Below are 25,469 nucleotides of genomic sequence, written 5' to 3' on the forward strand. Positions count from 1 at the left end.
CCCTGCTGAGCAGGGAGCCCAATGCGGGACTCGATCCTGGGACACCAGGATAATGATCTGAGCCGAAGGCAGTCGCTTAACCAACTGAGCCACCCAGGCGCCCCTCTCTTGCTTCTTTATTATCGTCCTTTGTTGTTGCTGCTGCATGGAAAGATCTTTATTTTGCCTTTGCTCTTTGCAAGAAGTTTTATTATGGGAAATTCAAACTCACATAAAAGTAGAATAATATAAGAGAGAATAATGAACACCCATGTGCCTACCATCCAGCTTCAACAGGTGTCAACCCATTGCCTATCTTACTTCATTTACTCCTACCCACTCTTTCCACCCTAACATGCCCCCAGATTATTTTGAAGAAAAACCTAGACAGCATGTCATCATGTGTATAAATTTAAGGATGCATTAAAATACCGAAGTATAGAAATAAGCCAGTCACAAAAAGACAAACACTGTATGATTCCACTTATATGAGGTACTTAGTCAAAAATCATACAGAGAGAAAGTAGAATGGTGGTTGCCAGGGCCTAGAGGGTGAGAAGGATGGGGAGTTAATTGTTTAATAGGTAGAGAGTTTCAGTCTTACAAGATGGAAGGAGTTATGGTGATGGGCGGTGGTGATGGTTGCACAACATTATGAATGTATTTAATACCACTGTGTTAAAAATAGTTAAGATGGTAAATTTTATGTCATGTGTATTATACCACAATAAAAAATAGGAAAAATACATAACTATAATGTCATTACCATACCTAAGAAGATAACAAAAAAGTTCTTTAATATCAAATACATAGTGTTCAAATTTCCTAGGTTAATTCATAATTTAATTCTTTTATACTTTGACTCCGAATCCAAATAAGTTCCATATGCTGTAATTGGCTATTGGTGTCTTTTAAGTCTCTTTTAATCTGGAGGATACCCCCTCCTCTTATTTTTCCCCAGCTACACATTTGTTGAAGAAACTGGGTTCTTCATCCTGTTGCCTACACCTGGACTTTGCTCATTGCATCCCATGGTGTCACTTAATATGTTCATCTGACCCCTGTATTTCCTGGATATCAGTGGTTAAATATAGAGCCCTCATCAGCTTTTATTTGTGAACAAGAACAGTTCAGAGGTGGTGGGGTGAACTTTTATCATGAGGCACACAAATGTCTAATCGTTGTGTCTCTTTTTGTTGTTAGCAGCCATCCAGCATCATTGCCTAGATCAACTGCTTCTTCAGAATTTGTACAACAGTGATGCTCTAGTTCTATCACTTTTTATTTGTTCTTTATCTGGACTTCTATAAAGAGTAACATCCTCTCATTAACTCTTTGGATACACCAAAGTATGGTTCATACAGGAAAGGCAGGATAAATGCTTAATTCTTTCCATTTATATTCAGTTTTTAAAATAATGAGTTGGTTCTTTGGCATTACCCAAAGGTGACCAATGAGATGATTTTTTATCATTATGTACTCATGGATTTAAATAAGTGTGATGTGTTTTGATCCATTTCAGTTTTTATCTTTGCTGATGTTCAGATGATCCCATCCCATCTTTGTCGAATGGGAACCTCTTCAACTTGGCTTCTGCATTGTTTTGATGGTGATGTCAGTAGTCTCTGCTAACTTCCCTGCTTTCTTAGATGACGGGATGTTCCATTTTGTACATTTCCTATCCCACACCTGCAAACACCCATTTCTTCAAGAGCTTGGGGTGGAAGGGGTTTCAATAGTTCCTAGTTTAAAATACAACCTGTCTATTGCCTCCCTTTCTTTTTATTGGGAAATGGCCACAGTCTGGGTACTAGGGGTTACATTATTTTTAATATTATGTTTGATATTTATTAAAGAGTGTGTACCATATATATAATTATGAAGCATCATAATAAAATGGCTACCCATCAGCTGCTGCCCAACTTAAGAATTGGAACATAAGCAACGACAGTTCATCTTGTGTGTACCTCCTTTATCTCAGCTCCCAGCCTCCATCAAAGTGGGTGGATGGTGTATTATCATTTTCTTGCTTAAAAAAAGTTTTATCACATATGTCTCTGTCCTTAAATATACGTGTTTAGTTTATAGTTTGTTTTTGAGCTTTATAAGAGTGATATCATAAAGTATGTTCTGTGACTTGCTTGATTTTACTAAATGTAAATAAAAATAAATCTTAGAAATAGCTTTGTTTTTAAAGCAATAGTTTGTTTATTTTCAGTGATATACAATATCCCATTGGGTGACTGTATCATAATTTTTTTAATCCATTTTCATGTGGTGGACATTTGAGTTCCTCCCATTTTTGCTATTACAGAAATTTTGCTAAGATAATGCTATTGCAGGTATTCTTGTTCATGTCCCTGGTGCACATGTGCCAGAGTTTGAGGCAGTGGTTATCAAACATTTTAGTCTCAAGATCCCAGAGAACTTTCATTTATGTGAGTTATAGCTATAGATACTTACTATATTAGAAATTAAAACAAAAATATAACCATTTTATTTATTAATTCATTTCAAATTCAAACTCATTATATGTTAACATAAATCATATCATTTAAATAAAAAATAAGTATTTTCTGGGACAAATTAAGTAAGAAGAATGACATTGTTTAAATTTTTGTAAATCTCTTTAATGTCTGGCTTAAAAGAAGACAGCTGAGTTCTCATACCTGCTTCTGGGTTCAGTCTGTTCTGATATCTTACATCATGCACTCTGAAAAACTCCACTGTATACTCATGACATGAGAATGAAAAAGTCATATAAAGTCTTTCAAATATATTACAAAAATAGTTTTGACCTCATGGACCCCCTGACAAAGTCTCAGGGTCCCTGGACCACACCTTGAGACTTGGGTTTGGTTGCAGGCTGGAATAATCAGTTGGGGGCCTGCGTAGGTTCTGACTAGAGGGGTCCAGCTTGTGCAGGTGAAGGAGGCTTCGCCATGGCCCAGCCCAGTTCTCAACACTGGGTTTGGGACCCAAGATGCATTTAAAAATCAGTGTAACTGAGCCATTCCTTTTCTGATTATTGTCTGAGTTCTTTCTTCACTCAGTGACTTGAAGGAGAGAGGTGAAGACAGGGCAGAATTTGGGCACAATAATATCCAGTGGCACTTGGATTCACCCTGATTTCTGATACTGTCTCCTGACCCACCAGGACAAACATACTCAGTGTTTATCCAGGTGGGCCTTAAATCTTGCTGAGTCCTTGGTCCCACTCTGCTGAGGAGAGATTTTATATCACCACCACCACCACCACCATCATCATCATCGTCATTATCATCATCATCATCATCAAATAGCTTCTGCTTCCTGAGCACACCATGTGGACCACGTCTTGTGTCCTGTGTTAGGTACTCTATATGCAATGGTTTATTGGATCCTTGAAAGACTTTACAGATCAGGTGTTATTATCCCCGGAGAGAGACAGGTGAGGAAATGGAGGCTCAGAGAGCGGAAATGACTTTCCCAAAGTCGCACACCTGCTGATCTGTGGAGTAGAAGGTAGAGTTCAGTGCTCATACCTCTTGGTGCAGGACCGTGAGTGGCCAGAGCAGGGGGTCACCATCCCATGGCTAATGTGGTCTTGGGCTTTATGAGAGAAATTGAGGCAAAGAGGGGATTCAGTTCCAAGAGTCAAAGTCTACAGACTTAGCTGCCTTAGCCAAACTCTAGGCCACCACAAAAGCCACTTGCCTTCCCCTCAGGGTACTGTTTGCTTCCTCGAGTAGGCTTTTGGAGCCCACTGGGTGAGGAAGCAGGAAGGGAGCTGGTAGGATCTGTGTGATCCAGGCTTTGCCCCCTAAGCTTCCTGTGCCTCATTTTCCTCTTCTGTAAATTAATACCAGGACCATCTCTGCTTCTTTCTCAGGACTTTTGTGAGGAAGAAACAGTATAAACAATAACCTTCATCTACGTTATACTTATACGTCAGGTCCTATGCCAGTCTTTATACATTATCTCTTTAAGCTTCATGACAACCCTGTGCATGAAGTATTTTATTATCTCCATTTTTCAGATGAAGAAACTGAGGCTTAGAGAAGCTGCATGACTGGCCCAAGATCTCTGAGCTGGGGAGTAGTAGAGCTGGGGAGTAGTAGAGCTGGGGTTTGAATCCAGGTCTCTTTGGGCTGCTAAGAGTTTTGTAATGGCAATGATGGCAGCATGTGATGGTGTGTGTTGTGGTTTCATGTGAATATGGGCTCTGGGCAATGCTGGTTGCAATGAGCCAAGCTGCTTGCAGGAGACAGATCAGGGTAGTCAGACCAGCTGGTGATGGTTATATTTGCCAAAAGATATGACAGAGAAGAGAAACAAAGGGTGTGTTCTCAGGAGGGATGGTGGGTGTTGGCAGAGGCAGCACACAGCAAACAGCCATTGGGCATATTCTCTGTGCTCTGAAGTCCAGCAATAAAGCTGACATGGTCTCACTTTCAGGGTGCTCCATCAGGGAGGACAGACGTCCCAACAGACACCAATTGTGTACTATGTTCTACTAGGATGCAGAAGTTGCATTCCTAAGAAATCCTGTGTTATAAGAAATGGAATCATAGAGACAATTGTTTCAATGGGGAAAAACAGGTTAAGGGCTGGATAGTTTCAGACTCACCATAACAAAGTTATTTTTCCTCCAGGAATGTCAATAATAAAGGTGCTTTTACAGCTATAAGTAGATGGCTGTAAAACCTGAGCATCACAGAGCAAATCCAGCCTTAGACATCCCCACGCATTTGCTCAAGAGGAACATCCTCTTTTTGCTGCCCCCCCCTCCTGCCCCAGCACTGTCACTAGGGCAGACTTCTCTCACTTTCCATTCACCTCGACCATCCATTACTGTAGAACAAAGGGCCAAGCCCTGCTAAGCCATCCTAAAGACATCAGACCCTGCCATCTCCAGCCCCCACCATCCCCTTCACTAGTTCCCCAGGAACAGACTCTTCCTCTCCACTGTGATATGTTCAGTGCAGATTGTCCTCTCTAATTAAAGGACCATATCATATTGAATTTACACTTAAAAAGCTCACCATAGGAGAAATTCCTACCTGGTTAAAGAACAGAAATGAGGGTATGTGGAGGCAGTGTTGTGTCACAATTAAGACTGAGGACTCTAAAGCAAGTCTTCATGGGTTGAAATCCTAACTTTGCCACTTAGTAGCTGTGTGACCTTGGGCAAGTCTCTTAGTCTTCTCTGTTTCATCTCTAAAATGGGGAGAATGATAGCATCTATGGTTGTGAGGATTCAAAGAGGTAATTATTGTAAGGTCTTACACAGAACCTGGCACATAGTGAGCACTCAATAAATGTTACCTCTCCCACAGTGCAGAGGGAAGAGAGGTCCACTGAGCCTGGAGTGTGGGACACAGGGAGCGAGGAAAGTCACTGGGGAGATAAGAGACTGGAGCTGGATTTGAAGGGTGAATAGGATTGGACAAAAGGATGAGGCAGAGGGAACAGAGAGACATAGCAAGGCTCCTTTGAGGTCCCCAAATGAGTTAGGTGGAGGGTTGTGGGAGGAGGAGGAGGAGAGGTTGGATGTAGACCAGTTAGGGGCTGTTGCAGGGATCTAGGTGAGAGCTGATGAGGCCAGCACTCAGCCATGGCCATGAGAATGGAGAGTAGGGGTGGCTTCATGAGAGTTCACCAGGCAATAGTTACTTAGAAGACACCTGTATTCCATGATCCTGGTGCCCAGTGCTTTGAAGCATGTAAAGAAAATGAACTGTGTCTAATCTGTTGGGAGTATACACTCTATTTACAGACATGAAAGTGACAAAGATAACTTTTAATTGTCAAAAATTGTGAGTGAACTGGCCTGAGTTATCCTACAGTGGCCTTCTATTGACTTGAACACTGTCATCTATGTCATCCCATCTCTGCTGGCTGTCACTCTCACTCTCTCCCACGCCATGTTTCATCTTTGCTTCCCACTGCATTTGACTTTAGTCTCTCAGGCAGGCTGGCCCCACCAGGCTAGAATCATAGCTGAAGGCAGGTCAGGCTTATAGTCACACATTCCAGCAACAAAGAGGTATAAATGTCTGATTATGGCTTAGAGCGGTGGTTCTCATACTTTAGTGTACTCAGAATCACCTAGAGGGCTTGTTAGAACACAAACTGCCAGGTCCTAGAATTTCTGATTTAGTAGATGTATTAGCTTGCTAGGGCTGCCATTACAAAGTACCACAGACTGGGCTGGCTTAGACAACAGAGATTTATTTCCTTACACTCCTAGAGGTTAGAAGTCTGAGACCAAGTTGTATGTAGGGTTGGGTAGGTTTCTTCTAGAGGCCCCTGTCCTTGGCTTGCAGATGGATGTCTTCTTCTGATGTCTTCACATAGTCTTCATCCTGTGTGTGTTTTTGTCCTCATCTCTTCTTCTATGGGCACTAGTCATATTAGGGCCTACTTCAGTGACCTCATTTAAGCTTAATTACCTCTTTAAAGACCCTGTCTCCAAATACAGTCACATTCTGAGTACTGGGAGTTAGGACTTCAACATATGAATTTGAGGGGGACATAATTCAACCCATAACTGTAGGTCTGGGGTGGGGCCTTAGAATGTGCATTTTTTAAAAAGTAGGCTCCATGCCCAGTGTGGAGCCCAATACAGGGCTTGAACTCATGACCCTGAGATCAAGATCTGAGTCGAGATCAAGAGTCAGATGCTTAACTGACTGGCCACCCAGGCACCCCAGAATGTGCATTTTTAATAAGTTCCCAGGTGATGCTGGTTCAGTGACCACACTTAGAGAACCACTGGCTTAGAGTGCGTACCTCTCTCCCTGGTACGTATGCACTTGAACAGAAGCAGACTTAGGCTCCAAGAATTACAATGTTAATTGAAAGGAATGCCAAACACTTGTAACTGGCAAAGAGGGGAGAAGGATTAGAGCTGAGGAACTTTTTGGCATTTCCTGAATTACATGGTGCTGGTATTATGGCTTTTCAGCAGCTTGTGGCAGAAGAAAGGGCTCAGATTTTCGCGTTGGAGACATCGTGAATGCCATATTGGCTTTGTCCTTTCTAAGCTAATTTTGAGCAAGCCACATAATAACTCTGGGTTTCACATTCCTCATCCATAAAATGGGAGTGAAAATAATACCCATAGGGTAGTTGGAGTTAAATGTAATAATCTCTGTAAAGGACCTGGCACTTAATATATGGTAGCTATCACTGTTGTTTTTTATTTATCCATTTGCTCATCAAATATGTGACTAGGAATCAGAAGACATGAGGTCTAGTCCTAGCCCTGGAACCTAGCTGTGTGTCCTTGGGCCCCACTTAACCTCTTTGAAAAGAATGTTTCTCTCCTACCACCTCCAGTCATGGTTGTTTTGAGGACCAAACAAGATAACATGAAAATGTAAAATGGACTAAACTATACTGTATGGTGGAAAGCATTCATACAATTTTTTTGGTAATAGACACCAATAGGAGTAAGTGCCTGACTCATAACAACTCCTTCTTCTCTAGGAATAGTGTCAGCCCTATGTAATCCCATGCACCTGGCCAGAGTTGCACCCCTAACTCAGCTGGGCCAGTCAGAGGGTTTCCTGGGGATTTTCCAAACTGGAATGAAGGGAAGAAAATCCTAGATCTTTTCTGATGGTGGGAGTCGTTGGATGTGAGGTTTAGAAGGTGTAAGTCATCACATTTCTTGCCGTATGGGGGAAAGCCAGGTCTTTGTTGGATGGAATGATGCAGATATGCAAAGAGAGGCTGAGATGGGTGACAGGCCTAGTGACATTTGAGACCCTGGCTCCTGTGGTTCCCAAAGCCCTGCTGCCCCAGTCATAAGAGATATCCCAGTATCTTTCCCCTTTTCATCTGGGCAAGTTTCAACTGGGTTTTCTACACCTGTAACCCTGACAAACACATTCTCACTCAACAAGTATTTATTGAACACTTATGCTATGCTAGCCACTGAGCTAGATGCTATAACAGATTGGCAAGGCTGTTTTCATTGCCTGACTCTCCTTAGCAAGAATCTGCAGGGTCTACCTCCATCCCTTGCTTCACCAGAGCTGAGGCAAAATCTTAGAATCATAGAATCTCAGTCTCCTAGAGTGAGTGACTCTGAATTCTCACTGATTTCAGGGAAAACTCTTGTATGACAGATATGAAGCTCTCTCAGTTCATGCGGTGAGGGTGACTTTTCCACACTCCTCACTGGGCCTTGGGATGGAGGTCAAGGAGGTCAAGGAACATCTCAAGGGTATCCTCTCATTTGTAGCCACCACTGCAAATTAGAAACAGTTTTGGCATTTATTTAAAAATGCAGATTCCTGGACCCTGCCCAAACCATTCCAATCAGAATCTTTAGGGACAGGACCTGGGGATCAGTATTTGTAAAAAGCTTCAGAAGTGTACATCATGCAACCAGTCCCTAGGCCTTTGTGGTGGAGGCCCATGTGTCCCTCTCTTCTGAAAATGAGAGGAACTGGACAAGGAGAGACCAAGGGACATGACTCAGAGGAGTTAAGAACTAGAAGGGCTGAGTGTGGGGACAGATTGACCTAGGTGAATTGCTTCCCCTCTTTGAGCCTTGTTTCCTCATCTGACAATCAGGAATGATGATAACTTCTGCCTCGTGGAGTTGTTATGAAGAGAATTTATTCTTTTCTCTTATGGTCAGGCTTCCTCCCATGGAGAAAAATGAAGCCCCCAAGAGGGGAGGGCTTCAGGTGTTTTTCTTGTATTCCCCACAGGGTTGAGGATGCAGATGGGGTCCTGCAGATGCCTGGTGATGGGCCTTCCCCTCCTCTCCATCTCCATAGTCATCATGTGGGGCTTCATCCTCTGCCACCTGGGCTGGGGTCCCAGCCTCCTTCTGCGTCTTGCCAGTCCCTCCCACAGGTCATGCAGGGAGGAAGACTGGCCCTTCCCAGTGACTCCATCTCAAAACTCTACAAGGTTCCTTGGGTACTCTTTTTGCCCTGCCCCTGCCCTTGCACCTGGGGCCTTTGTTGCCCAGGCATTCTGGGTTAGTCCCAAGTGGGCTGCCTGGGGGTTCCTTCTGGCTTGTTTTCTTCCAACTGTTAATCTCCATCCTGCAAAAGGGCTAGTGCTGGGTGATACAGACCCAGGCCTGGACCTCAACTCCAGAGCTCCCTGAAGCCTGCTTTGAAACAGAGTGAGCCAAGAAGAGACACTTGGAATCTTGGGGTAAAATTCCTAGCTAGATGTCCTGGAGCAAACTGCCTGTCCTTTTGGGGGGCTTCAGTTTCTTTGGGTGTCAAATGCAGGGATGCTAGGACTGGTAGGGTTCTGTGAGGGTTAGAAATACTGTAGCTGCAATGCCTGGAAAAGGGAGTTGTTCAATGAATGGCAGCATATATCTTTACTTGGGTGCACATCACCAAGTTGGGAGAGTTCTGAGGGCAGGACTGTGCTTCTATGTAATATAATAGTTCTGTCTACCAAGCATTTCTTATGACCTGGGCAGAAATTCCACAGGATAGAAAATTATACTGATTTCATAGCATTGTGTGTGGATTAAATGAAGAGGTTTGTTCCCATTTTACAGATGAGGAAACTAGGCTCAACTAGGTTAACTTCCTTTGTTTGTAGCTTCGTATTTCTCTGTCTCTGCACAGGGCCTAGCACAGGGCAGACACTTGAATGACTGAATTTGTAGTACCTGGCATAGTGGTGACTTGGCCCTGTTCATAGGGCATGTGGGAGAGACCCAGGTTTCCCAGCCCCTTCCCTTCTCTTTCCTGGCCTCCCTGGCAGAAAAGGAGGGTGTGAATCCATTGTTGGGCTGGCAGTGAGGGCCTGAAAAGTCCAGAGGCCAAGTGCAGGGCAGGAGAAACACATCAGAAGCCTCACCCTCCATAAGGGGACATTTCAAGGAGCCAAAGAGCAATCTTTGAAAGCCTGAGTCAGATTAAAGTGGAAGGTGAGGTGGAGAATGGTAATGAAAATGTGCAAACTCCTGCCTCCGCTCTGATGAGCAGAGTTTTCTCTTAATGGCCTCAGTGGACAGAATGGCTCAGTACTCTCTTGCCTTCTTCTGGTTGTTCCTCTTATTGTCCTATTTTTGCAAAGATCTCTCCAATGGGGGGGGGCACAATTGTTTCATTTTACACAGGGCACCACTGAGGCCCACAAAGGGAAAAGACCTGCACAAGAGCACACAGCCTGTGCATGAGGAGAGCTGGGTATAATAGACTGGGTGCTGTTCTTGGGGTCAGACAGACTGTGACCCCTTCCACTGCTGACAGCACCATGACCTTGGACACGTTACTTTAGCCTCTCTGAGCCTCAGTTTGCTTATTTAAAAAATTGGAATATATATATTCCTAAATTCAAGTTAGCTAACCTGTACTGTATTATTAGTTTCAGGGGTAGAATTTAGTGATTCATCAGTTGCATACAACATCCGGAGCTCATTACATCAAGTGCCCTCCTTAATGGCCATCACCCACTACCCCATCTCCCCATCCTAAAATGGGAACATTAATTTTCTCTACCCCATAGGGTTGACCTGGGGATTAAATGAGGAAATGAGTGCACCTTGGCTAGCACAGTGTCTGGCAAGAATAGGTGTTTCAAATGTGGGTTCATTTGTTTTTTTGATCTTTGACTCCTGTCTTTTTCTTCTTCTTTTTTATCAACTGCCCCAACTCCCTTTCAGCTCACCTTTTCTTGTTCCTCAGGCTCTTTATACCATGGTGTCAGCATGTGGTTCTGCTATACAGTTCTTGTTTTCAGAAGCAAGTGAGTGGAAGGAGAGTTCAGTGGACAGCTCAGAACCTCAGGAATCAAACCACATGAAATCCATCTCAAAGGAGACAGTGAATTGACCCACAGGAGTAACCTGCTGGTTTCTGACTTCATTTAGTGTGTGCAAGAGCTGAGGGAAGGAAACTGAATGTGGAGCTGGGAGACTGAGGTTCAAGTCCCAGCTCTGCCACTATCTGGCTGTGTGACTCTGGGCTGGTCCCTTCCCCTCTCTGGGCCTTAGTTTTCCCATCTGACAATAAGGAGACAGGCCAGAGGAAGTTCTGATACTCTGAATTTCTAATTTTATTCTAATTATATGTTTCAGGGAGGAACTAGGCCCTGGATCGGATGTGATGAATGAATCTTCTTAATGAGAAGTGGAAATCATTTGTGGTTGAGAGCTGTGCCTCAGATCAGAGTGATGGGATACATGGCCAGGCTATATTTTCCAGCAGATTAAGTTAAAAGCTGTGGCCCCAGACTCTGAAATATGAAGAAAAAAGGAGAGGATGACAGGATATTTTTTTCAAAGAAATATTTTCCAGCCAAATGGTGCAACAGATCACTTCCAGGAATTTGTTCTTGTTCTCTATCGAAGGTGAAGAGTTCAGAGCCTTCAAGGAAACAAGAAGCTGTAGGATGGAATGAGGAATCCAGCCTGGTGCCTTTGGGCCAGTTGCTGAATCCCTCTGAGCCCCAGTTTCCTCATCTCTAAAATGGGGCTGATCTTTCCACCTAGGATGGTCAGTGCAGGGACTAAGTGAAAAGTATTGAGTAAGATAGCATCCCTCCCATTGCTCATGATTCCTAACTAGGAAGATTGGTTCTGGTCCAGATAGGGTGTGTCTGGTCCAGAGCATCAAAGAGGTAATTAGGGGGATTGCCAGTTTCGTGACAGGGAGTCAGGATTGCCATTTTAGACCAAGGGTGTGGCCATGGTGATAACCTTACCATTTTGTTTCTTTCTATTTATTTATTGAGCTAGTATTTACTGAACACATGTCATGTACCTAACATCTTACTGGTTGCTGGGGTGAACAACAGCCCCTCCTACAATGTGTAAAAGCACCTCCACATCCACAGGCTCCTCTCCACCCTGGGTCAGCCCTGCACAGCAGCTGCTCAAGTGAAGAATGGGTCAGCATCCTTCCCCCTCCCCCTGCATCCAGATGAGCACCACATCTGGCCCATTCATTCTCCTGCTGTCACCCACAATGACTTTCCTCCTGCTGTACTGTTCTAGACCATTACCCATGTCAGGGATCCGACATCAGCCTCTTTACTACACGTCTAATCCAGGTTTCGTATATTGCCAAGCAACCCTTCTAAAATGCAAATCATGCCACTGTCCTGCTGAGAACTCTTCTGTGGCTTCCTTCTGCCCTCAGCAGAAAAGATACAGCCCTTTATATGGCTTAGCAGAGCCCCCCACGTCCTGCCCTGCCCACTTCAGCTTCATCACATATCACTCCTTTAGACCAAACCTTACCTGGCAGTTCAGGATGGGCTGTTTCAAGCCTCTGTGGCATTGCTGGGCCCCCTCCCTCTGCTGGATTTCACTCTTCCTGCCAGCATCTACTCAATCTTGACCATCACCTTCTCTGTAAAGGCATTCCTGAGTTCCTCTCAGCGGCGCTGACTCCTTTTATCAACTGTAGAAATAGCTTGGAGAAAGGAAGTGACCATCCAAGGCCACAGACGAAATGTGACACAGGCCCTCTATATTTGTCCATAAGGGCTGCCACAGAATACATAGACTGGTTGACTTAAACAACAGATATTTACTTTCTCACAGTTCTGGAGGCTGCAAGTCCTAGACCAAGGTTCCAGCAAGGGTGGTTTCTGGTGAGGACTCATTTCCTGGTTTGTAAATGGCCACCTTCTTGCTGTGTCCTCATGTGGCCTTTCCTCTGTGCTTGAACACTCCTGGTGTCTCTTCTTCTATAAGGACACCAGTCCTATTAGATTAGGGCCCCACCCTTATTACCTCATTTAGTCCAGTTACCTCCTCAAAGGTCACATCTCCAAATATAGTCACACTGGGGGCTGGGACTGCAACATATGAATTTTAGAGGGACATAATTCAGTCTATAATACTCTTCTTGCTGGAGATCTAAGGCTAGCAAACAGAAAATTGTTTAGGGGCAAGATGGGGCCATGTGTGTCCTGTGGAGGTGCAAGGAGGAGCTTGGTGGTTAGAGAAATAGAAGCAGAAGACTGGAACGGTCAGGGATGAGTAGGGGAGGATTTTAGTGGCCTAGGGTGAAGGCAAGGAGAGAAGGGCAGCCTGTGTTGCACTAAGTGTAATAAGGTGGGCTATGGAAGGAGGTGGGTACGGAGGAGGATGGTGAGCTCAGCCAGGCTGCCTTGACCTTGGGAGGGAGTGGAGAGCAGGTGGTCACTAAAGGCTGTTATCCACTGAGAGAGCTCAGCACCTTTCAGTCACCCTTCAGCTTTTCCACGTAGGGATGCACACCCCCAGTTCTGGGAAGTGATAAATCCAGTTGCCTAATTTAATTGCCTAGCAAGTAGCAGAGCCGGGACTTGAACTCAGGGGTCCTGATCCTCAGTCTGTGAACTTTTCTCAGCAATGAGGTGCCTAGGATGCAAAGTTTAGAGAGGCACATGCATAATCCTGAGCCTGAGTTCCTCCTTTCTTGTCTCACCTTTGCCCTGGTCCAGTCTGGCTTCCTCTGAGGTGACCCTTCTTCTCTCTAACCTCCTCCATAGCATGGGCAGGAGGCTGCAAGCACCTGCAGCTCGGCTTGGCTTTGCTCCTAACCAAGTGGGAGACATTAAGTTAATGGCCCTACAGGTGAAATCAATCCAGTTAAAATTACTGCCCTCTCCTTCCCCTGCTCACTTCAGAAGTCAGCAGTGCGGCATTACCTGTTCTCACTCCTCTCCTCAATTCATGCGTCCCCTTGGCCCACTTTCAACCATGGGGGGGCCTGGCACAGAACTGGGGTGGGCTTGGGAGGGGTAGAGGTAGAGCCTCAAACCTCACTCTGCCCTATGGCTTGGGCCAGCTGCTGTCAGAGGGCAGGGCAGGGCTCAGTACTCATAGCTTAACCCTGAGTTCAAGTCCTAGCTCTACCATGTCCTGACTGTGTGACCTGGGCAAGCCTCTAGGCCTCTCTGAGTCTCATCTCCTCTGTGAAGTGGGCAAAATAATTTTTGCTGCCCCCCTTCCAGACCGCAATGAAAGGTTGATGTGAAAAATCTTTAAAAGCTGAACAGGAGCAAGGCAAAATTGGAAATAATGGTTGCTAGCACTTTCATAGTACTTACTGTGTGCATCTATAAACCTATGATGTATATACTACCACCACTACCATGATCATCCCCATTTGGAAGACAAAGGAAACTGAGGTTTCCTAATTCCTGGAGCTAATAAATAGTAGAGCCATGTTCAAACCCTGGCAATCCAGCTCCGTATCTGTGCTCTTAACTACACTGCTATTTTTTTCTTCTGGGACCTTTCCCACTTATTTTTAAATGTTAATTAAGAAGGATCAGTTGCTTACTAAAGGCCAGAAACTTTGCATATATTTTTTTCATTTGATCTTTCCAAGGTGATGGCAATTATTTACCCATTTTGTAGAGACAATTAAGAAATAGGGGCATATGGCTAGTGAATGGAGAGTCAGGATTCAAACCTAGGTCTTTTCTAAACTAATAACGATAGTAATGACAATATGACAGTATTCATATTAGTAACTGATTAGACACTGCTCTCAGGGACAAGATAACCTGAATTCGCATCTTGGCCCTGCCTCTGATCTACATGTGACCTTTTGCAAGTGCCTCCCCTCTTGGGATCTCACATTGCAGTTTCTGCTTCTAAGATCCCTCCAGCTCTGGCAGGTGGTGATTCACCAGGATTGGCAGTCTGAGGGCAGTTGATTCCCTCAGATAGAGGTATTTGTTATCTGTACATTGGAAATATTTATGTGTCTCAACCTAATTAGTGAACAAGCTTAATAATAATAATAAAGCCACTCTGGAAAGGGAATTGCTGTTGGAAACAATTGTTTAGAGAAAACACCATTTGTTCCCAGCTCTTGCTCCCTGCTGGAATGCCGGGCCACTTGTTTTGGTGACAGATGCCTTTTGACTGGGGTTTTGAAGCATGAGCAGCTGCAGGGGTAGAGGTGGGAGATATAGCTGGCCCATTCTCAGCTGGCCTCTGAGGAGATTCCCAAAGTCTCCTGGAGGTGGGGTACACTCTGCCTATGCTGCAATCATGGGGTCCCCAGACCTCTGGGACAAAGCTAACCCTTAAGTCCTGATACTACCTTCTAGATTGACTCACATCTGTGGTTTTGAGATGCACAGTGACTTGCCCAAGGTCACTCAGCAAGATGGTGGCAGAGCCAGAACTAGAATCCTCATCTCCTAGTTCTTTCCATTGTGGCATGTGGTCTTCAGAACCAATGATGATGTCATCACATATAACTTTTTTTTAAAAGATTTTATTTATTTATTTGATACAGAGAGAGCGAGCGAGAGAGAGAGAGAAGGAGCGAGAGTGTAGGCACAAGCAGGGGAAATGGCAGGCAGGGGAGAAGCAGGCTTCCCGCTGAGCAGGGAGCCCGATGTGGGGCTCAGTCCCAGGACCCTGGGATCATGACCTGAGCTGAAGGCAGACGCTTAACTAACTGAGCCACCCAGGTACCTCCACATCTAACTTTAGTATCTGGTATCTGGTCTGCCTGCTTGCACAAGGCTTGTCAGGAATTACTAACTTCTTGTGTCCCACTAGTGACCCTGACATTACTGTCATCCTCTGGCCTGGACAGATACCAGGGGGACTGATGCTGGTTATGTCAGGCAGGGTAAGAAGGGCTTGAGTCAAGTCTAATTGTTCTGGTCTTGGTCATATGACTTCCTTTCTTGTGTATGATTGGCGGTTGCCTCCATCCACCAGCAGGTTTTGGTCTGATTCCTCACTTATAAAATGGAGCAGTACTCTCTGTTCCCCATACTCCAGTTACAAGGACATCGTGAAGATGAATTACATGAAGAAATGAAAAGTGCTTGTAAACTGAAGAGTGATATAAAAATATTATTAATAATAATGGCCAATATTTACCAAGAACTTTCTCTGTGTGTTAGTTGAGGTATTAATGCTTGCTGCTAGAACACACAACCTTCAAATCTCAGTGGATTAAGCAACACAGGCTTATTCTTACCTGCCATAGTCAGGGGTTGGCCAGGTGGCTCTTGAGAGCAGCTCTTTTCTAATTTTATTCTCTTGGAGTCTTTCCCTTTCAGCCTCACTGACAGGGATGAGAGAAGCATGGAAAATGCATGGTGGATATAGGGCCAAGGTTAGAAGTGGTATGCTTCACTTTTATACACATTCCATTGGCCAGAATTCAGTCTCATGGTTCCTTGTGGGAACTGGGAAATGAAGTCAAGCTATATGCACAGGAGGAAAATAAACCTATCTGGTGGACACATGATATTTTCTCAGCTACAGGGTACCATGCACCTTGTTAATCCTCACAGCAATCCTCTAAATCATTTTATTATCCACCCCTTTTTTTCCAGATGAAGATACAGAGGCTGAGAGATCAAATGACTTACTAAAGATGCCAAATTAAAGGGAGTGTGGTGATCTGAATTCAGTCTGTCTGGCTGCAAGGTTCCTGCAATTATTTTTTTTTCCAGAAAAAACTTCTAGCTGTGAATGGATCAGCTTAATTCATGTTATTTATTAAAGGCCTATTAAGTGCTGAGCACTGTACTATCTCCTATAAAATGTCATAACCATTCCTTTTCCTCTTCTGCATGATTCTAATTCTCTCTAGTCTTTAAGGTTCAGCTTCAGACTGTTCCCTTCAGGATGTGTCCCCTGATTACCCCTGGAAGTCACTCTTTCCTGAACCTCTCTTGTGCTAGCTTCAATTCCAGGAAATTGTGTGCAGGAGAGAGTAAGGTGCAGAGTGGGTCCTTTTTTCTTCTGGGAATTGACAACTGAAGTTCATGATTTAGAAAAAAAATACCAAGTCCCCACATTTTAAAGAGACTGACAGGTAGTCAGGGTCACTGCTGGCTGAGACTCCTGGTTTAGAAAACAAGCCCTACTCTGGCCCCCTCCCCATTAAAAGAGGAGAAATGGGAGAGGGAAAAACTGTTACATCCCACCCCATTCCTGTGGAGGAGACAAAAGATTTCCCCTCCCTGAGACAAGACCCCAAGGAAAGACTAGACTGACATTTTGTTTCTCTCTTTAACTACCTGGCCTGGCTCTGGTGTAGCAGCAGAAGAGAGGAGAGATGGGTGGTGGTTTGGCCAGACAAAAGAAGTAAGGACAAGCTCCCTATGTCAGTCAGTTCTCTAATGTGCTCACAAGCCTCTGAGTGGAGGCCTTCAGAGATTAGATGAGATCAGGGACCTCATCAGTGAGAGGTTTCAGGGGATTGAGTTATGAGAGGCATGATGGGAGGTGTCAGCCAATGATGAGGCAAATCTCAGGGACAGCAGTACATAGGAGAGGGTCCTCCTCTGCAGAATTTGGGGGAGACTCCCCAATTACACAAGGATTGCACAGACAATAAACCAGGTCAGTGGCTAAAGCTAAGTCACAATTAGGAGAGGACTACCCATCGTGAGCTGTCACACTAAGAGACCACTACCTCCTGCTTCCCTCTTTGTACCCCAATACCAGAGCAGTGGAAGAGGGAGGGGAAGGTGGTAAGAGCATACTCTACCCCCCACAACAAGAGCCAGATGCTTGAACAGGGTTAGGGATGGTGGGGTATAAGGCAGGGAATGACAGAGGTGGGGTAGCAAGAGATTTGAATCAAATATAAGAATAAGAAAAAACCAAGTAAATAGGATTGAGCCCTAAAGAACTCAAATGAGACTGTTCTATTAACTAAAAGTGACTGAAAAGTTATGGCTTCAGACTGAGAGTTTGTTAGGGCAGCCTGCTACCCAGCAGGAAAAGGGAGGGTTCAATAGAGCACAGTTGGTAGCAGTTATTGGAAAAATAAAACTATTCTAGGTTTTATACCCCAATGAACTGAAACTCCACAGTAAATCAGTTTCATACTCATCCATTTAGCTACTATTTGATGAGCTTCTAGTCTTTGCCAGACAATGCTCTTGGCACTGGTGATTCCAAAGAGCTTACCCTGGTGAGAAGACAGACAAGTCAATGCTGTGAGATAGGATTTGTGTGATAAATGCCATGAGATAAAATGGTAGAGTACATTGGGGGCATGGGGGAGAAAGGGACTCAGTTATAGTTGTGTGTCAGGGGAAGGGTTGGGATGATTTTTGGGGTCAGAAAGAATGAGTGGGAATTGACCAGGTAGTTGCATTGGTGAAAGATATCCAAGTACAAAGGCATAAAAGCATGAAATACTCAGACACATTAGGGGAACTGTGAGGAGTGTGTTTGAGCAATGTATAAGGGGTGCTTATTACTGTCACTTTGCTTCTTATTTTCATTTTATCTCCTTTGCCCAACTGGACTGTACACTTCTTCAAGGAAGGGCAATGTCAAATATCAATTTTATCCCCTCACTACAACTAGTCTAGTTGTACAAATGTAATACTGAGCTGCTTTTCACTGGAGGGAATCCAACAGAAGTTGCATGGTTCTCAGGGCTTGGGGAATTCTGCAGTGGGAGGGAGGAAGATGGGCCAGTATGTGGCTTAGGGCAAGTCATCCCCCTGTCTAGGCCTTAGCTTCCTCCCCTGTATGTAAGAACATTGACCAGATGATCTCCAGAGTTAGCTTGAAAATAGCCTGAATTTAGAATTTGGGAGATTAGTGCAGTGGATTGGAAGTCAGGAGACTTGGTCCCTAGTTTCATCTCTGCCACTAGCTAAGTGTGTGCCCTTCCCTTTCTCCTCCAGGCCTCAATTTCCCTATTTATAAAATAGAGGAGTGGCACACTATATTTCTAAAATCTCTTTAAGTTCTGATCTTCTGTGTCTTTCTCACTGAATTCAGTTGACCTTGTCTTGGCCTGCTGTCCTTGCTCAGGAAGGCCTCACTTTCCTCAATATTCTTCAGACACATTTTCAAACTCTATGGGGTAAGGGAGGGAGATTAGGGCCAGGAGAGGGTATTTGAGTGAGGCAATGAATATTTATAACAGACGCTCCCACCAGAGGACACATTAAGTCTTGCAGCATAACAAAACTGAATTACCATGAAATAAACTTTCTTAATTAAACCAATTAAATTTCTTCCCAGTACGTAATTTAGAAACTCTGATAAACCCTGGTTGAAAAGGTTTGTTTTAGCCTTAAGCTGGCTGAGAAAGCAGGAACATCTGGTTGGTGGTGGAAAGGCCTGTTTAGGCTCCAGGCCATGGAGGCAGCACCACGGTGGAGCTATCCGTGGTGCTGAAACAGCCTCTGCCTCATGGCCTTAATACACAACACAGGCAGGCCAGGGCCCAGTGGTGCTTAGGAGATACGCTATATGAGGACAGCATTTTCCACTCTAGGCAGGGTGCACTTTTCTATTCCTATGCTTGACAGCAGCCACTCAGAAGTTAACCATGTATTCTCCCCACCCCCACAGAGCCACTAGAGTTTGAAAAGATGCCATGAATTTTCTTATATTCATGGAATCCTAAACTCACATAGCTGGGAAGCGTGGCCTGGTTCAGCTTCCTCATTATAAATAGAGGAAATTGGTCTTCAAAGTGTTAAAATGACTTGACTCAAGGTCACACAAGAACAGAACTCAGATTCAAGGCCAAGTCTCTGACTCTAAATTCAGTGCTCATATTCACTAGGATGTTCTTGTAGTCAGAGAAGGCTCTGAGGGCAGAGGCCATGTCTTGTTCATCTCTGTTTTCCTCTGGAACCTATTTTAGTATCTGGAAAAAAATTTTTTTATTATTATTATGTTATGTTAATCAGCATACATTACATCATTAGTTTTTGATGTAGTGTTCCATGATTCATTGTTTGCGTATAACACCCAGTGCTCCATGCAGAACGTGCCCTCTTTAATACCCATCACCAGGCTAACCCATCCCCACCCCCCTCCCCTCTAGAACCCTCAGTTTGTTTTTCAGAGTCCATAGTCTCTCATAGTTCGTCTCCCCCTCCGATTCCCCCCCTTCATTCTTCCCCTCCTGCTATCTTCTTCTTCTTTTTTTTTTAACATATAATGTATTGTTTGTTTCAGAGGTACAGATCTGTGATTCAACAGTCTTACACAATTCACAGCACTCACCATAGCACATACCCTCCCCAATGTCCATCACCCAGCCACCCCATCCCTCCCACTCCCCACCACTCCAACAACCCTCAGTTTGTTTCCTGAGATTAAGAATTCCTCATATCAGTGAGGTCATATGATACATGTCTTTCTCTGATTGTGGAAAAATTTTTGAACAGTGAATACATGCATGTTCTTTATATTCCTCCATAGTCAAATACATTCAATAGCAATCATACCATAATGCCAATTACACTTTTACCTTTGTAAGATTATTATAGTTAACAAAGTGCTTTTTGTCTGTTATCTAACCTGAATCTCACAATAGTTCTGGAAGCAATAATGTTAGTGCCATTTTATATCATAGGAAACTGAGGCTCAGGGGTCTAGTGGTTTGTTTAAGGAGTCAGTGAAGAAGCTGGGAGTAATATCCAGCTCTCCTGATATTCCTAAGCATGAATGCAGGGCTGCACTTAGCACATGAGGGGGCAAAACCAGAAGGTAGTACATGGCTCTTGCTCACAAACTGCAATCTAACTGGGGAAATAATCTATACCCTCTAATGTATGGAAAAAAGGTACAGGTACTCAGGAACAGGTAATGGACGAGGTGGCATGGACTAAAGAGAGGTGAGTAGCACAGATTGTGATTACTTTGGTATTTCAGGAGAGAAAGAGGCTCTGAAGGCCTGTGGGGGATTAGAGAAGTCTTGAGAGCCAAACTGGTGCTGGAGGGTGAGTGTGCTTTTGATAGGTAGAGAAAACATCATTCTTATGAAATCAAACAATTTAAATGCTGGAAGAAACTTACAAGTTATCATCTCCTACTCCTTTATTTTATAGTTGGTGAGACTGAAATGAAGAGAAATGGGGGATTTGTTCACTATTATAAAGTCATTTATGGCAGGCTTTTATATGTAGTCACTGGGGACACAGGGCAGGTAAGACAGGATCCCTGCCCTGAGAAGTTTCCCAAGCTAGTAGAAGGAGGAACATGGAAATGAGTAGGTGCATTCAAGTGTCACAGAGACAGAATTTAGGTGGGGCCTCATGCAGTTACAAAGGAGGGGGTACCCATTTTATACAGTAGCACATTCAGAGTTCAAAAGACTACATTTGAAATGGTCAAGGTCAATCAGTCAGGTACCATATGTCAAAATCCCTTTTCCCCACCCTGAAACCACACTTGATCTTCGTCAAAAGGTCAAGAAGCAATACCCCACTCTGAAACCAATGACTAGAAGGAATTTCTGCCTCTGGAATCTGAAGGGCTAGGTTCCAGTCCTGGCTCTGTCTCTTTCTGGCTATGTGACATTGCCTTGCTACTCCCACTTCAAGGAGCATCAGTTGTTTCATTATAAAATGGAGGGAGGGGCTACTTTGCTTTTTTTCAGGGTTGTAGGGATGATCAGAAGAAAGATCTAAGTACAAATGCTTAGTTAATTATAAAGTGATAAAGCAGTATATATGTTGTTATTATTCCTCCTTATAGAAAAAAGTCCTGGATTATAGTTGAGTCACCTCTCTTGGGCCCTGCTTTCTTGCCTATGGAATGAGATGATATCTGTCCCATCTACCTTATAGAAATGGTACAAAATGAAAAATACCCATAATAATAAAATGATAGGTATAAACAAACAAAAAGTATGACTGAATTCCTGGATGGGGATCAGAAGGCAGATGGGGCATTGTTACTGTAAACTCGCATTTGTATCTTGAATCTATTTACAAAGCACATTCACAGCCATTATCCCATCCAATTCCCTCAACAGCTCTGTAAGATGAGCCTATAGGGATGAGCTTATCACAGATGATTAGCTGCATCTCACAGATGAGAAAACTGAGACTCAAGAAAGTGATGAGCTCAGAGGCTGAATCTTAGTATAGCCTCAGAGTCACCTCCTTTCCTTCCTTTCCAACCAGCCCCCAGTCCTAGGGCCCAGAACTCTGTCTTCATGCAAGTCAGTTTGGAAGACAGACCAAAATCATGTTCTCTTGGACTTCCCTCTTGTCTTGGGGAACAGTACTGGTCTCTTTCCCCATTCATTCAGTACTTAGCCCTGGGGGAGCTTGATAAAATCTTTCCCAGAAATGGGTTGGAGGGGGGGCGGAGCAAGATGGCGGAGGAGTAGGAGACCTAGATTTCGTCTGGTCTCAGGAATTCAGCTGAATAGGGATCAAACCATTCTGAACACCTACGAACTCAACAGGAGATCGAACAGGAGAGTAGCAACAACTCTCTGAACAGAGAAGCGACCACTTACTGGAAGGTAGGACGTGCGGAGAAGTGAATCCGAGGCGATATTCGGGAGGATAGATGGCGGGGGAGGGGTCTCCGCCGGCCGCTTCTGGCAAGTGATAGAGCCGCGGAGCACAAAATCAGACCTTTTAGAAGTTGGCTCGGTGGAGGGACGTCGCTGCAGTGGCTAAGCGGGGGGTGGAATCCTCCCGGGACAGTGTGGTCTCAGGACCCTTGGGGTCACGGAGAGACCGGGGGTGCCTGAGTGCGCCAGAGCTCCCAGGTATCAGAGCGGGGAAGCCGGCTGCAGAGACGGAGCAGAGTCGCGGGCTCTCAGCTTGGGGTTGCCATAAACTGTGATCTGCGGCCCAGTCGGGGCACGGCTCCCCCAGCAGGGACCCAATAAGCAGCAGATCCGGGGAGACTCCCCTTCCTTCCCGGGGAGGAGCGGTGCGGGAACGCACTGCAGGGATCTGCTGGGTTTGGAGACTCCATGCGGGGTCGGGTGCCAGAGATAGCAACGCTCGATCACAGGCCGGGTGAGCACGGAGTGCGGCCGGAGACCGGGGACACGGAAGTGACTGCTTTTCTCTGGGGACACACTGAGGAGTGGGGCCCCAAGTTCTCAGCTCCTCCGGGTGGAGATTGGGAGGCCACCATTTCTGCCCTGGTCCTCCAAAGCTGTACCGAGAGCTTCCAGGGAACAAAAGCTCCTGAGAGCAAACCGGAGCAGCTTCCTTAGCCCGGACCGACAAGGGCGGGGCAATTCCGCCTCCGGCAAAGACATTTGGAAACCACAGCAACAGGCCCCTCCCCCAGAAGATCAGCACAAACAGCCAGCAAGCCAAGACCAAGTTGATCGATCAAGGAGAATGGGAGAACTCCAGCGCTAGGGGAATACTGCACATAGATTCATGGCTTTTTTTTTTTTTTTTTACCATGATCCATTATTTCATCAAAGTTAATTTTTGTTGACTGTTTTTTTTTATTTTTCTTTTTCCCTTTTTCAACCAACATCTTATCAATCCCTTTTTAAAAAAAAAAACATTTTTTATTTTTCATTTTTAGAGTCATATTTTATCCCTTCATAGTAGTTACCCTTATTTTTGGCATATATATATATAAGTTGTTCTCTCTTTAAAATTTTGGGGTACAGTTTCTTCTAACAGATCAAAATATACCCTAAATCACTAGTGTATGGCTTTGTTCTAGTCTCCTGCCTGATCACATTCTCTCCCTTTTTCCTTTTTTTTTTTTCTTTTCTTAAATCTTCTTTCTTTTTTCAAACAACTTATCTTACCAAGTCCTTTTATAAAATCTTTTATAATTTTCATCTTTACAGTCATCTTCCATCCCTTCATTGTATCAACCCTTATTTTGTACATATATGTCTTTCTTCCTTTAAAATTTTAGGAGGCACTTTTTTCTAACAGACCAAAATACGCCCAAAATCTAGTGTGTGGCACTGATCTATGCACTAGCCTGATCATATTTGATCATATTCTGCTTTTTTTGTATTGTTTTGTTTTTGTTTTTATCTTTTTTTCTTTTTTTTTTCTTTTTCTCTTTCTTTTTTCTTTCTTTCCCTTTCTTTTCCCCTGGTTTCAGGTCTTTTCTGATTTGTATACAGTATATTTGCTGGGGACGTTGTAAACCTGTTAGCATTTTGTTCTCTCATTCATCTATTCTCCTCTGGACAAAATGACAAGACGAAAGAAATCACCTCAGCAAAAAGAACAAGAGGTAGTACCGTCAGCCAGGGACCTACTCAATACGGACATTAGTACGATGTCGGACCTAGAGTTCAGAATCATGACTTTAAAAGATACTAGCTGGGCTTGAAAAAAGCGTGGAAGTTATTAGAGAAACCCTTTCTGGAGAAATAAAAGAACTAAAATCTAACCAAATCGAAATCAAAAAGGCTATTGATGAGGTGCAATAAAAAATGGGGGCACTAAATGCTAGGATAAATGAGGCAGAAGAGAGAATCAGCGATATAGAAGACCAAATGATGGAAAATAAAGAGGCTGAGAAAAAGAGAGATAAACAACTACAGGATCACGAGGGCAGAATTCGAGAGATAAGCGATAAGATAACACAAAACAACATTAGAATAATTGGGATCCCAGAAGAAGAAGAAAGAGAGAGAGGGGCAGAAGGTATATTGGAGCAAATTATAGCAGAGAACTTCCCTAATGTGAGGAAGGAAACAGGCATTAAAATCCAGGAGGCACAGAGAACCCCTCTCAAAATCAATAAAAATAGGTCAACACCCCGACATCTAATAGTAAAACTTACGAGTCTCAGAGACAAAGAGAAAATCCTGAAAGCAGCTCGGGAGAAGAGATATGTAACCTACAATGGTAGAAACATTAGATTGGCAACAGACCTATCCACAGAGACCTGGCAGGCCAGAAAGGACTGGCAAGATATCTTCAGAGCACTAAATGAGAAAAATATGCAGCCAAGAATACTATATCCAGCTAGGCTATCATTGAAAATAGAAGGAGAGATAAAAAGCGTCCAGAACAAACAAAAACTAAAGGAATTTGCAAACACGAAACCAGCCCTCCAAGAAATATTGAGAGGGGTCCTCTAAGCAAAGAGAGAACCTAAAAGCAGCAAAGAGCAGAAAAGAACACAGACAACAGACAGTTAACAGTCACCTTACAGGTAATACAATGGCACTAAATTCATACCTTTCAATAGTTACCCTGAATGTAAATGGGCTAAATGCCCCAATCAAAAGACACAGGCTATCAGATTGGATTAAAAAACAAGACCCATCAATATGCTGTCTGCAAGAGACTCATTTTAGACCCAAAGACACCCCCAGATTGAAAGTGAGGGGGTGGAAAACCATTTATCATGCTAATGGACACCAAAAGAAAGCTGGGGTGGCAATCCTTATATCAAACAAACTAGATTTTAAAACAAAGACTGTAATAAGAGATGAGGAAGGACACTATATCCTACTTAAAGGGTCTATCCAACAAGAAGATCTAACAATTGTAAATATCTATGCCCCGAACATGGGAGCAGCCAATTATATAAGGCAATTAATAACAAAAGCAAAGAAACACATTGACAACAATACAATAATAGTGGGGGACTTTAACACCCCCCTGACTGAAATGGACAGATCATCTAAGCAAAAGATCAACAAGGAAATAAAGACTTTAAATGACACACTGGACCAAATGGACTTCACAGACATATTCAGAACATTCCATCCCAAAGCAATGGAATACACATTCTTCTCTAGTGCCCATGGAACATTCTCCAGAATAGATCACACCCTAGGTCACAAATCAGGTCTCAACCG

This window comes from Callorhinus ursinus, unplaced genomic scaffold (assembly GCF_003265705.2).
Source record: "Callorhinus ursinus isolate GAN/ISIS: 27379988/994484 unplaced genomic scaffold, GSC_fseal_2.0 scaffold9, whole genome shotgun sequence".
Classification (NCBI taxonomy): Eukaryota; Metazoa; Chordata; class Mammalia; order Carnivora; family Otariidae; genus Callorhinus; species Callorhinus ursinus.